General features: G+C 60.8%; 1 non-coding gene and 2 pseudogenes across 1 annotated transcript; all 3 read left to right on the forward strand.

Annotated features, from left to right (window-relative positions):
• Positions 1-5,910: 5,910 nt before the first annotated feature.
• Positions 5,911-7,726, forward strand: LOC146799740 (18S ribosomal RNA; annotated as a pseudogene).
• A 975-nt stretch (positions 7,727-8,701) lies between these two features.
• LOC146799741 (5.8S ribosomal RNA) lies at positions 8,702-8,855 on the forward strand. Its single transcript, XR_014969484.1, has one exon. It is a non-coding gene; the product is annotated as a 5.8S ribosomal RNA (ribosomal RNA).
• Positions 8,856-9,289: 434 nt separating this feature from the next.
• Positions 9,290-12,506, forward strand: part of LOC146799742 (28S ribosomal RNA) — a 6,407-nt pseudogene continuing 3,190 nt past the window's right edge.

Below are 12,506 nucleotides of genomic sequence, written 5' to 3' on the forward strand. Positions count from 1 at the left end.
GACGGCTGCCACCCTAACAGTGGCCCTGTCCGTCATCAACATCACTGGATTTGTGTGCCTCGAAGGTCTGGGGGCGCAGCTGGTGGGCCACAGCTCCTGCCTCATCACCCGAACATTGGACTCAGTTGATCCACCCTCCTTTGTTGCCTCCCCGAATATGTACTTCGTCTGTGGTACTAAGGCCTACACCTGGCTTCCGAAAGGTTGGGGAGGCACCTGCTACATCGCCTTTGTCCTTCCTCCGACATATGTGGCTCCAGCAAACCATCACCGACAGAAACGTGCCAAAGACATTGTGCAAGCCGACTCCACCGGGGCACAGTTCATGGACGCAGTAAAAGGTCTTGTTCCACTTTGGGGTCCAATGGCAAACAGCCGTGCCATCCGCCACTTAACCCAGGCAGTCGAAACGGCGATGAACATTACGGCTGGCGCCCTCGCCAACAACACCGCCGAGCTCCAGGCCGTCCGCCTAGTGGCCCTTCAGAACCGCCTCGTTCTAGATGTGGTTCTGGCTGATCGTGGAGGAGCATGCCGCATCATTGGGTCCAGCTGTTGTACCTACGTACCGGATAACTCACCCTCAGTCTACAAAGCAATTGAACACCTCCACAGACTTTCCGCAGAGGTTCATCAGGAGCAAGAAGAATGGTCACTGGGGAGTTGGTTTTGGGACACTATTAGAAATTGGGGATGGAGGCTGTTCTCATTTATCCTAATACCAATTGTGATACTATGTGGATGCTGCTTGGGGATTCAGTGTCTGCCACCTTTATGCTCGCTTTTTATGAACTGCATCTGCCCTAAGACTTTGAACTTTGAAGCGGAACGAATGAAAGTTCTGTATGAGATGGAAGTTCGTAGTATTATGGGGATAGATCCAAACTAGACAAGCTGGCTCTCCCTGCTCATTGCCGATCGCCAGCGCGTTCCCCTGGCGCTGCAAGCATCCCCCGCGCGCCGGCCACCCCCGCTCTCTCATACACGGGCCATAAACCCTCTCCTTCTGCGCGACCCTGCCATAGAACCACATCCCACGCCTGACCGACATCCCATACATGGTCATGCATCTCTTTGATAACCCCCTTCCTCTGCGCCCCATTGTCCGAACCGATCCCAGGCCATCACCTAGCCCTGCGGATGCAGTTTATTACCCCTACTGTAAGGGAAACACCCCACATCAAAGGGATTACAGTAGATCAAAGCCCCTACCCCCTGAGACCCGGCCGGTCGCACCCACCCCCGGGAATTGGCGGAATGTCCAGCTGTGTGATAGCCATCTCCTACTGTGGATGGGGTGGGGACTTCCACTGTAGATATGTGTGGGAACGAGCTCGAAGTGGGGATTCCGAGGATGTTCTTTCATGTTCCAAAATAATCTCAAGAATGTGCCATGTATGATAAACCTGCAATAAAGTCATAAACCTGTGTATAAGAGGCCAGGCCTCAGAGATGCAGTTAGAGCACCTCGTGACGATACCTTGCTGTCTGATCTGATGTGTTCTGCTCCGACGGAATAAAAACTTTGTTTCCTGCCTTCCAGTCTCTGGCGCCTGCCTCTTTCATTGGTAAATTATCGAATGGTATGAGAGGCGATTACCGCCGGGCAATACTTGAAGGGTTATCGACTGAAACTGCCGCTACCATTTAACAGGGGCAGGGACACCCCTCCCAGGCTGGCGGTTCTCTGGCAGGGACCAGATGGGTTATGTCCGGACAACACCTCCCCTCCGTTCGGGGACTCCCTCCTCCAGCCCGCGGCGTGGCGAAGTGCCCGGGAAGGGCTCCATGGGTCCCGGGCAGTCCTTCCCTGGGCGTCTGGGCCCGAGAGCTCCGGCGGTCCCCCCAGTGCCTGAGGCCCAGCCGGGGTCCCAGAGCCTCCGGGAAGCAGAGCCCCCGAGCCCTGCGTGGGCAGACGGGAGCCCAATCGCGAAGGCTCGGCGCAGGTAGATGGGAGTCCTTTCGGTCCCGGCCATCTGGTCGCACCTTTCCCCTTGGCCAGCTGGTCAGACGCAATGCTTTTCAATGGGGCGACCAGATGGCCGGGATGACCTGGAAGTCCCGGTGAGGGCTCATTTGCCTGCCCAATCCCAGCCAGGGCTCCAGGAGGTTGGGCTCATCCAGGCCTAGGGTCCCCTGAGTCTTGCGGTGCGCACGGGTTCCCAGAAAGAAGGGTGGCTTTCCTTCGGATTAGTAGGGGCAGGGTATGCTGAAACACCCTTCCCGGGCTGGTGGTTCTTTGCCGGGGACCAGATGGGCTATGCCCGGACAACACCTCCCCTCTGTCCGGGGGCTCTCTCCTCCGGCCCACGGCATGGCAAAGTGCCCGGGACGGGCTCCTTTGGTCCCGGGCAGTCCTCCCCCGGGCATCCCGGCCCGGGGACTCAGGGACCCCGGCTGGGCCTCAGGCATGGGGAGGACCACCTTTCCCCTCGGCCATCTGGTCACAAACAATGCTTTCCAATAGGGCGACCAGATGGCCCGGCCGCCCTGGAAGTCCAAATGAGGGCTCATTTGCCTCCCCGATCCAAGCCAGGGCTCCAGGAGGTCTGGCGCGTCCGCGCCTAGGGTCCCCTCACTCTTGCGGTGTGCACAGATTACCAGAAAGGGGGGTAGCCTTCCTCCGGACTACTAGGGACAGGGTACTCTGGGACACCTCTCAGCCTAGCGGTCCTCAGCCGGCAGCTGGACGGGCCAGGATGCCACCCCAGGCCTGGGTCCGTCCCTGGGTCTGCCGTGTGGCAGGCTGCCCTGGATGGGGTCCGGGTGGCCTGGGGGGCCTCCCCCTGCTGGGCTGGGTCCAGGGGCCCGGGGAGGGCAGCCTCCCCACCCCAGGCTCCGTCCTCGGTCCTGCTGCGTGGCAGGATGCCCGAATGAGGTCCAGCGGGCCCGGGGAGCATCCCCTTGTTCGGCTTGGTTCAGGGGGTCCCTGCAGCCCCGGGGAGGGTGGCATCCCCTTTCCGGGCTCCGTCCTCAGTCCCACCGCATGGCAGGGTGCCTGGGATGGTGTTCGGCAGGACCGGGGAGGCTTCCCCTGCGCCTCCAGGCCTAGGAGACCCGGCTGGGTCCAGGGGCCCTGCCGGGCCGGGGGTCAGGTGCTCTGGCCCTGGACCCCATCTCCCGGCCCGCCAAAGGCCTGGGACGGGGTTCTGTCGTGCCCGGGGAGCCTCCCACTGCTCGGCTGGGTTCAGCGGCTCCCAGGGGCTCCAGGGAGGGCGTCCTCCCCACCCTGGGCTCCGTCCTTGGTCCTGCCACGTGGCAGGCTGCCCTGGATGGAGTCTGGGGGCCCCGGGGAGCCTCCCCTGCTGGGCTCGGTCCAGGGGCCCTGGGGAGGGTGGCCTCCCCACCCCAGGCTCCGTCCTTGGTCCTGCTGCGTGGCAGGGTGCCCTGGATGGAGTCTGGGGGGCCCGGGGAGCCTCCCCCTGCTGGGCTCGGTCCAGGGGCCCTGAGGAGGGTGGCCTCCCCACCCCAGGCTCCGTCCTTGGTCCTGCTGCGTGGCAGGGTGCCCGAACGAGGTTCCAAGGGCCCGGGGGAGGCTTCCCCTTCGCCTCCAGGCCCAGGAGCCCCGCCTGGGTCCAGGGGCCCCGCCGGGCCCCAGCTTGGGTGCTCTAGCCCTGGGCCCCATCCCCCAGCCTGCTGCCCCGCCAAAGGCCCATGACGGGGTTCCGTCGTGCCTGGGGAGCCTCCCCTTGCTCTGCTGGGTTCAGGGGCTCCCTGCAGCACCGGGGAGGGTGGCCTCCCCACCCCGGGCTCCGTCCTCGGTCCCGCCGCTTGGCAGGGTGCCTAGGATGGTGCCCGGTGGGCCTGGGGAGGCTTCCCCTGCGCCTCGGATCCCTGGCTGGGTCCAGGGGCCCTGCCGGGCCCTGAGTCAGGTGCTCTGGGCCTGGGCCCCATCCCCGGGCCTGCCGGCCCACCAAAGGCCTGGGGCGGTGTTCTGTCATGCCCAGGGAGCCGCCCCCTGCTCGGCTGGGTTCAGCGGCTCCCAGGGGCCCTGGGGAGGGCGACCTCCCCACCCTGAGCTCCGTCCTCGGTTCTGCTGCATGGCAGGGTGCCCGGGACGGGGTCCGGACCGCCCGTGGAGGCTTCCCCTGTGCCTCTGGGCCTGGGAGCCCCGGTTGGGTCCAGGGGCCCCACCGGGCCCTGGGTCGGGTGCACCAGCCCTGGGCCCTGTCCCCCGGCCTGCCGCTCTGCCAAAGGCCTGGGACGGGGTTCTGTTGTGCCTGGGTAGCTTCCCTTTGCTTGGCTGGGTGCAGGAGCTCCAGCCACGGCCCCGGAGGGCCCCGGGGAGTGCGGCTTCCCCACCCCGGGCTCAGTCCTCGGTCCTGCCGCATGACAGGGTGCCTGGGACGGGGTCTGGCGGGCCCAGGGAGGCTTTCCCTGCGCCTCTGGGCCTGGGAGCCATCGGGCTCGGGTCGGGTGCTCTGGCCCTGGGCCCCGGCCTGCTGCTCAACCTAGGGCCCAGGACAGGGGTCCGTCGGTCCCGTGCAGGCCTCCCCTGCTTGTCAAGGTGTCCGCGGGCCCCGGGTCAGAGGGCCCATTGGGTCCCCCTCGCAGCCTCCATGGCTGGGGGCCAGCTGGGACCCTGGGCTTCCGGTCCCCCATGCCCCGGCGCCCGCTCACTCTTTCGTTGGGGCTCAGAGCGACCAGATAGCTTCCCTTTCGAGCCCGGCCATCTGGTCGCACCTTTCCTCTCGGCCTTCTGGTGGCACCTATCCCCTCGGCCATCTGGTCGCACGCAATGCTTTCCAATGGGGCGACCAGATGGCTGGGCTTGCCTGGAAGTCCTGATGAGGGCTCATTTGCCTCCCCGATCCCAGCAAGGGTTCCAGGAGGTTGGGTATGTTTGCGCCTTGGGTCCCCTCTGTCACCTCGTGTGCACGGATTACAAGAAAGGGGGGTAATTTTCCTCCGGATTACTAGGGAGAGGGTCAGTCAGACCTCCGTGAGATCCGGCGATTCCGAAACAGGGGTAGGCAGAACCCGGGCCTGCCTGCCGGGGCCCGGGTCTGCGCCTGCCTCTCAGCTCAGATGGTCCTTTTTCTCTGAGTTTGCTCAGTCAGACCTCCGTGAGATCCGGCAACTCTGAGACAGGGGAAGGCAGCACCCGGACCCGCCGGCCAGGGCCCCCAGGGGCCCGGGTACGCACCTGCTTCTCAGCCCCCTCCCGTTGGTCCTTTTTCTCCGAGTTTGCTCAGTCAGACCTCCGTGAGGTTCGGCGATTCTGAGACAGGGGAAGGCAGCACCCGGGCCTGCCCGCCGGGGCCCCCAGGGCCCCGGGCCTGCGTCTGCCTCTCTGCCCCTTCCTGATGGGCCTTTCCTTTGAGCCTGCTCACCCAGGGAGCAGGCAGGGATGTGACGCTGCCATCCCCCCTGCGCAGAGCGGCCTGCCAGGGGATGCACTGGCCGTACTCTGATCGATTGGGCACAATCACGGTCCATTTAGGGATGGACTGCTTGGCCAGCCTCGGCTGTTGTTTCAAGCAAGGAGCTTCCTCCCTGCATGGACCGTCCAACTCAAGGGCCTGCCGCCTGGCGGGAGGCCCTTCACCCTACCCAGCAGTGGGAAGGCCAAGCGGCCCCGGCAGCTCGTGCCCCCCAGTGGTCTACCCCAAGCAGAAGGGGTCGCGTGGCGCCAGGCCCTCAGATGCTGCTGCCCAGCAGGTTTGTAGGCCCCGTGCGCAACATTGTCACCCCTCTCCGCCCAGCACATTTCCACAGCAGCTCGGAACGACCGTTCCGAGGGGTGCCGCCGCTGCTTGGCTCCGGCAGCCCTACGTCTCGCTCAGGCTGCGCCTAGGCCCACCTCTCCCTTCCCCCAGCAGGCTCCTGAGAAGGAGGGGTGAGCGAAGGTTGTCCGGTCGGGGAGATGGGCGCAAGGCCCCCCGAACCCTCCCCGTCAGCAGGTGCGGCTACCTGGTTGATCCTGTCAGTAGCATATGCTTGTCTCAAAGATTAAGCCATGCACGTGTAAGTACACACGGCCGGTACAGTGAAACTGCAAATGGCTCATTAAATCAGTTATGGTTCCTTTGATCGCTCCATCTGTTACTTGGATAACTGTGGTAATTCTAGAGCCAATACGTGCCGATGAGTGCTGACCTCCCGGGATGCGTGCATTTATCAGACCAAGACCAATCCGGGCTTGCCCAGCCGCTTTGGTGACTCTAGATAACCTCGGGCCGATCGCACATCCCTGTGACGGCGACGATACATTCGGATGTCTGCCCTATCAACTTTCGATGGTACTTTCTGTGCCTGCCATGGTGACCACGGGTAACAGGGAATCAGGGTTCGATTCCGGAGAGGGAGCCTGAGACACGGCTACCACATCCAAGGAAGGCAGCAGGTGTGCAAATTACCCACTCCCGACTCGGGGAGGTAGTGACGAAAAATAACAATACAGGACTCTTTCGAGGCCCTGTAATTGTAAAGAGTACACTTCAAATCCTTTAACGAGGATCCATTGGAGGGCAGCTGCGGTAATTCCAGCTCCAATAGCGTATATTAAAGTTGCTGAAGTTAATAATCTCGTAGTTGGATCTTGGGGTCGAGCTGGCGGTCTGCCGCGAGGCGAGCTACCGCCTGTCCCAGCCACTGCCTCTCGGCGCCCCCTTGATGCTCTTGACTGAGTGCTCTGGGGGTCCGAAGCGTTTACTTTGCAAAAATTGGAGTGTTCAAAGCAGGCCGCTCGCCTGAATGCTTCAGCTAGGAATAATGGAATAGGACTCCGGTTCTATTTTGTTGGTTTTCAGAACTGGGACCATGATTAAGAGGGACGGACGTGGACATTCGTATTGTGCCGCTAGAGGTGAAATTCTTGGACCCAGCGCAAGACGAACCAAAGCAAAAGCATTTGCCAAGAATGTTTTCATTAATTATGAACGAAAGTTGGAGGTTGGAAGACGATCAGATACCATCGTAGTTCCGACCATTAACGATGCCGACTAGCGATCCGGCGGCATTATTCCCATGACCCGCCGAGCAGCTTCTGGGAAACCAAAGTCTTTGGGTTCCAGGGGGGAGTATGGTTGCAAAGCTGAAACTTAAAGGAATTGACGGAAGGGCACCACCAGGAGTGGAGCCTGCCGCTTAATTTGACTCAACACGGGAAACCTCACCGGGCCCGGACACGGAAAGGATTGACAGATTGATAGCTCTTTCTCGATTCTGTGGGTGGTGGTGCATCGCCGTTCTTAGTTGGTGGAGCGATTTGTCTGGTTAATTCTGATAACAAACGAGACTCCTCCATTCTAACTAGTTACGTGACCCCCAGCGGTCGGCGTCTAACTTCTTAGAGGGACAAGTGGCGTTCAGCCACACGAGATCGAGCAATAACAGGTCTGTGATGCCCTTAGATGCCCTTAGATGTCTGGGGCTGCCCGCACGCTACACTGAACGGATCAGCGTGTGTCTACCCTTCGCCGACAGGTGCGGGTAACCCGCTGAACCCCGTTCGTGATAGGGATTGGGGATTGCAATTATTTTTCATGAACGAGGAATTCCCAGTAAGTGCGGGTCATAAGCTCGCTTTGATTAAGTCCCTGCCCTTTGTACACACCACCCGTCGCCACTACCGATTGGATGGTTTAGTGAGGTCCTCGGACTGGCCCCGCCGGGGTCGGCAACAGCCCTGGCAGGGCGCTGAGAAGACGATCAAACTTGACTATCTAGAGGAAGTAAAAGTCGTAACAAGGTTTCCGTAGGTGAACCTGCGGAAGGATCATTAACGGTGGAGCAGCCCGAGTGACCGACTGCGCCAGCCCGAAGCCCTTGGCTGCCTCCTGCAAGCACACACCGAAGGCACACGGCCCAGCCCTAGCCTGGGATGCTTGGGTGAGGACCAGGCCTTCGGTGGGCCTCTTCCACTGTGGTGGACCAGACCGACATGCAAGGGACCGGGGACAGGGGGCGGCCCCTGTCCCCTGTCCCTCTCTGGGAGGGTCACAGTGGTAGGCCCTCCCGAGATGGAACCTAAGCTCACCTGGCATGACCCCCGCGGTGGGGGGAACAGAATGGCAGTGCATCATCGGGCTGGTAATACCCCCCCTCGAAAGGCCCTGCAGCTGGCTGGGCTCTCTGGTGCCCATTGTCCCGGCTCCACTGGGATCTGGGCGACCGAAGAGTGGCCCTTCTTGTAAGGCAGGGTGGGCCTGGTGGAAAAGGGGACGAGGGCCTGCGAGGGGACCCCGGCTCCTCTCGGTGGGAGGCGTGCAGGATGGGGAGCTGCCTGGCTCTTCCCTTCCGGCGCCTCCGACCTGGGCACGGGTGGGGTGAGCTGAAAAAAGCCAGCTCACCGGCATGGCTTGGGGCCGCCTGGCGACGGACGGCTGATGTGCAGGTGGAGTGACCCTCCCTTGTTGCCAGGTACCCGGTTCAACCTGGTCCAGTGTGGCCGGGCTGAGGGGTTTGAAGATTCGCGTGGTCCCTCCTGGTTACTCTGGGAGGGACCGGTGGCTGTGGGGCTGCCTGCTCCCATCCCTCCGGGAGCCCCTTTTCTCGCCCGCGGGTGGGGGGGGGGACTCCCATGCTGAGCGCCTGGTAATGTTTTTTTCTCCCAACGGTGCAGTCTGACTCCCAGAGGGGAAGCCTTGAACGGGGCGCCCGGGCCGTCTCGGCGCGCGGGCAGTGGACAGACGGCATTGCCTTCCTCCCGCCTCTCCTGAGCTTGCAGGTGGGTGAATGTTTTCGAAAAGTTGCCTGTGACTCTTGGCGGTAGATCACTCGGCTCGTGCGTCAATGAAGAACGCAGCTAGCTGCAAGAATTAGTGAGAATTGCAGGACACATTGATCATCAACACTTTGAATGCACCTTGAGGCCCCGGGTTCCTCCCGGGGCTATGTCTGTCTGAGGGTTACTCAATCGTCAATCGCCCCGGGGCATCCCCAGGACGCGGCTGGGGCCGTCGCAAGGTTAGATCCGCTTCTCCTTTGTCCCCCCACAAGGTCAGACACCCCGATCGCCCATGGCAGGGTCCCTCGCCGGGTCCTGCCGCGGAGGTATGCCGCTGGCGCGCCTGGCCCCAGAGAAGGGGCCTGGCGACTGGTCCGGCCCGTCCCGGGGCGCCTGGCTGTGTGCCGCATGTGGCTGTCTGTGGTGTCCCACTGGCTGCCCACGCGCCTTGGGCGCCCACCTCCGAGGCCGGCTTCCCGGGGAGGGCTAACCCCCTCCAGATCCGATCCGGGGAAAGAGGGCACAAGCACGCTGCGGGGACATCAGGCCCCTTCTGCGGCAGGGGGCTGGCCTCCACCGGCGGCTCCCCCTGATGCTCTGGCATTTTTCTTCTGACTACGACCTCAGATCAGACGTGGCGACCCGCTGAATTTAAGCATATTACTAAGCGGAGGAAAAGAAACCAGGATTTCCCCAGTAACGGCGAGTGAAGAGGGAAGAGCCCAGCGCCGAATCCCTGCCCGGCAGCGGGCGTGGGAAATGTGGCGTACAGAAGACCGACTCCCCGGCGTCGCCCACGGGGATCCCAAGTCCTTGTGATCGAGGCTCACCCTGCAGACAGTGTTAGGCTGGTAGCAGCCCCCGGCTCGCCAGGATCGGGTCTTCTCGGAGTTGGGTTTCTTAGGAATGCAGCCCAAAGCAGGTGGTAAACTCCATCTAAGGCTAAATACGGGCGCAAGACCAATAGCCAACAAGTACCGTAAGGGAAAATTGAAAAGAACTTTGAAGAGAGAGTTTAAGAGGCGTGAAACCGTCGAGAGGTAAACGGGTGGGGTCCGTGCAGTCCGCCCGGAGGATTCAACACCGCGGGAAGGTCGTGGCCTGGGAGTTCCGGATCCTCTCCGCTGGACCGGCCCCCGGGCCCTACCCAGCCCCCGCAGGGTGCTTTTCCTCTGCGGCAGTGCGCCACGACCGTCTCCGGGTCGGCTGGGAAGGCTTCGGGGTGTCAGGTCAGCACGCCGTGTTTGCGGGGCCGAGGGAGATTCGACCGCCTCCACGCCCTACCCCGGGCACCAGTTCCTGGCCACCCCTCGGGCACGCCGGGACGGTTGAAGGGGGAACGGGGCCCCCTGCTCCCGGCGTGACTGTCGACTGGGGTGGACTGTTCTCATTGCGCCCGACCGCGTTGCGCCACCAGGCGGGGAGGTCCACGGCAGGCGCCAGGGGTCTGCGGCGATGTCGGTTACCCACCCGACCCGTCTTGAAACACGGACCAAGGAGTCTAACATGTGTGCGAGTTGTAGGGCCGAGCGAAACCCTGTGGCGCAATGAAGGTGAGGGCCAGCGTGCGCCGGCTGAGGTGAGATCCCGCCACGCTTCAGCAGCGGGCGCACCACCGGCCCGTCTCGCCCGCTCCGTCGGGGAGGTGGAGCATGAGCGTGCGTGATAGGACCCGAAAGATGGTGAACTATGCCTGGGCAGGGCGAAGCCAGGGGGAACTCTGGTGGAGGTACGTAGCGGTCCTGACGTGCAAATCGGTCGTCCGACCTGGGTATAGGGGCAAAAGACTAATCGAACCATCTAGCAGCTGGTTCCCTCAGTTTTATCTGGTAAAGCGAATGATTAGAGGTCTTGGGGCCGAAACGATCTCAACCTATTCTCAAACTTTAAATGGGAAAGAAGCCCGGCTCGCTGGCGTGGAGCCAGGCATGGAATGCGAGTGCCTAGTGAGCCACTTTTGGTAAGCAGAACTGGCGCTGCGGAATGAACCGAACACCGGGTTAGGGCACCCGATGCAGACGCTCATCAGACCCCAGAAAAGGTGTTGGTTGATATAGACAGCAGGATGGTGGCCATGGAAGTTGGAATCCGCTAAGGAGTGTGTAACAACTCACCTGCCAAATCAACTATCCCTGAAAATGGATGGCGCTAGAGCGTCGGGCCCATACCAGGCCGTCGCCGGCGCTGAGAGCCGCGGGGGCTAAGCCGCGACGAGCAGGAGGGCTGCTGCGGTGTACATGGAAGCCCGGGGCGAGGGCCCGGGTGGAGCCGCCACAGGTGCAGATTGTGAGAAGTTGGCCTGATATATGATGTCACTAATTCTAGTGTACACCTTGTATCAGTCCAAACAACCCTTATGGTGATTGGTTGTAAAGTCAACCTTATAGACCAGCTATCCTAGTGGTAGCATGGACAAGAGCATTCTTAGGCTAAACTCTGTATGGCATGTGAAGCCAGCTGTTATACCATTTGTAATCCCTTGAATACCAAATGAAAGGACACCACAACAGATGTATATAAAAATAGAATGTATTTATTCTAGTCAAAATACCCTCAGCACTCTTTGAGATTCGAGGTAAGTACAACACAGTCTTATTTAAGCATACATTAAGTCACACAGGTAAGAATTACAGTTAGGCCCTAGGGGCCACGCAAACCATATTCTAAGTAAGTGGTATAAGAACCACTGTCACGAACACAGGATAGGCCTAGGGAATCACTGGGGCTACACTATACTACCAAAGGTTAGGAAGTGGGAGGCCCACGGGATTCAGGTGCAGAGTGGAAACACTCACGCGTAATGCATAAAAGTCGATAGAATTACTAGCAGTTAGAAATTAAGAGTTTTAGGACACTTTTGGAGTAACTAGGAAGTCGAGACTCGGAAACTAGACCCTTGGATAGTTAATACCCTTGTGAGCACCGGAGTACTCAAGATACCTAGCCCACGGGTGCATAGGTGTGAACTTGCGTCGGGTTTCGTCGTTGACTCCTATGGATGCCTGAAGGAAAGTTGCTGACAGGCAGTCAGTGAAGAGTGTCCGGTGGATCCCAAGGATGGAATCAAGAAGGAAGGATACCTGCAAGCAGAAGTGACAGAGTCTAGGTCACCAGCCAGGAGCCAGGAAGGAACCAGGAAGGAACCAGGCGATGTCGTGAAGATGCAAGTGAAGAGGTGAAGCTTGTCGCAGCAGCCACGGGTACCAGGAGGCGTCGAGGACAACCAGGACCAGGAGATGAGCTGTCCCACTAAGGCTCTTGCTGTCGGCGGCGTCGATGTCGAGCTAGGACCCAACAAGCCTTGGCAAGCGGAACCCACGCAGAATGGAGGACTTGCTTCCGGTGCAGACCAGGAAGGTCTGGGGTGCTTCTCTTTCACAGAGGAGCGAGTGCCAGTCTGGAGGAGCCGGACCAGCAAGATAGAATCAAAGGTTCATCGTCGCAGAGATCACTAGCCAACGGGCCAGCAACCAGACAACACGTCGAACAACTCAGGTGCAGAAGGGCCCCACGCAGAACACGTGAAGTGTGGGGAGCTGATCTTCTTTGCTTATGGGGCTCGGGATTGGGGCTTCTCAATTCCCCAAGCACAGCCTCGAGGAAGCCTCGGAAGTCGCGCTAGTCAGTTACTAGCCACTTTTCCCAAGTCGCCGGTCCCACGTCCCTCGTCGCCTCCACGGGTCTCAGCTTTGCTGTAGATGTGGATCTGGTTCAGAGGTGTCTGGAAGTCTCGGCGCTGGTCAGTCTCTGCAGTCGTCCCTCGCAGGATTCAGTCGCAAAGCAAGCAGCGGTCGCTGGATGGTACCTGGTTGCCCAGGGTGGTCACTCCTTGGCC

Source organism: Triturus cristatus, chromosome 9, assembly GCF_964204655.1.
Source record: "Triturus cristatus chromosome 9, aTriCri1.1, whole genome shotgun sequence".
Lineage (NCBI taxonomy): Eukaryota > Metazoa > Chordata > Amphibia > Caudata > Salamandridae > Triturus > Triturus cristatus.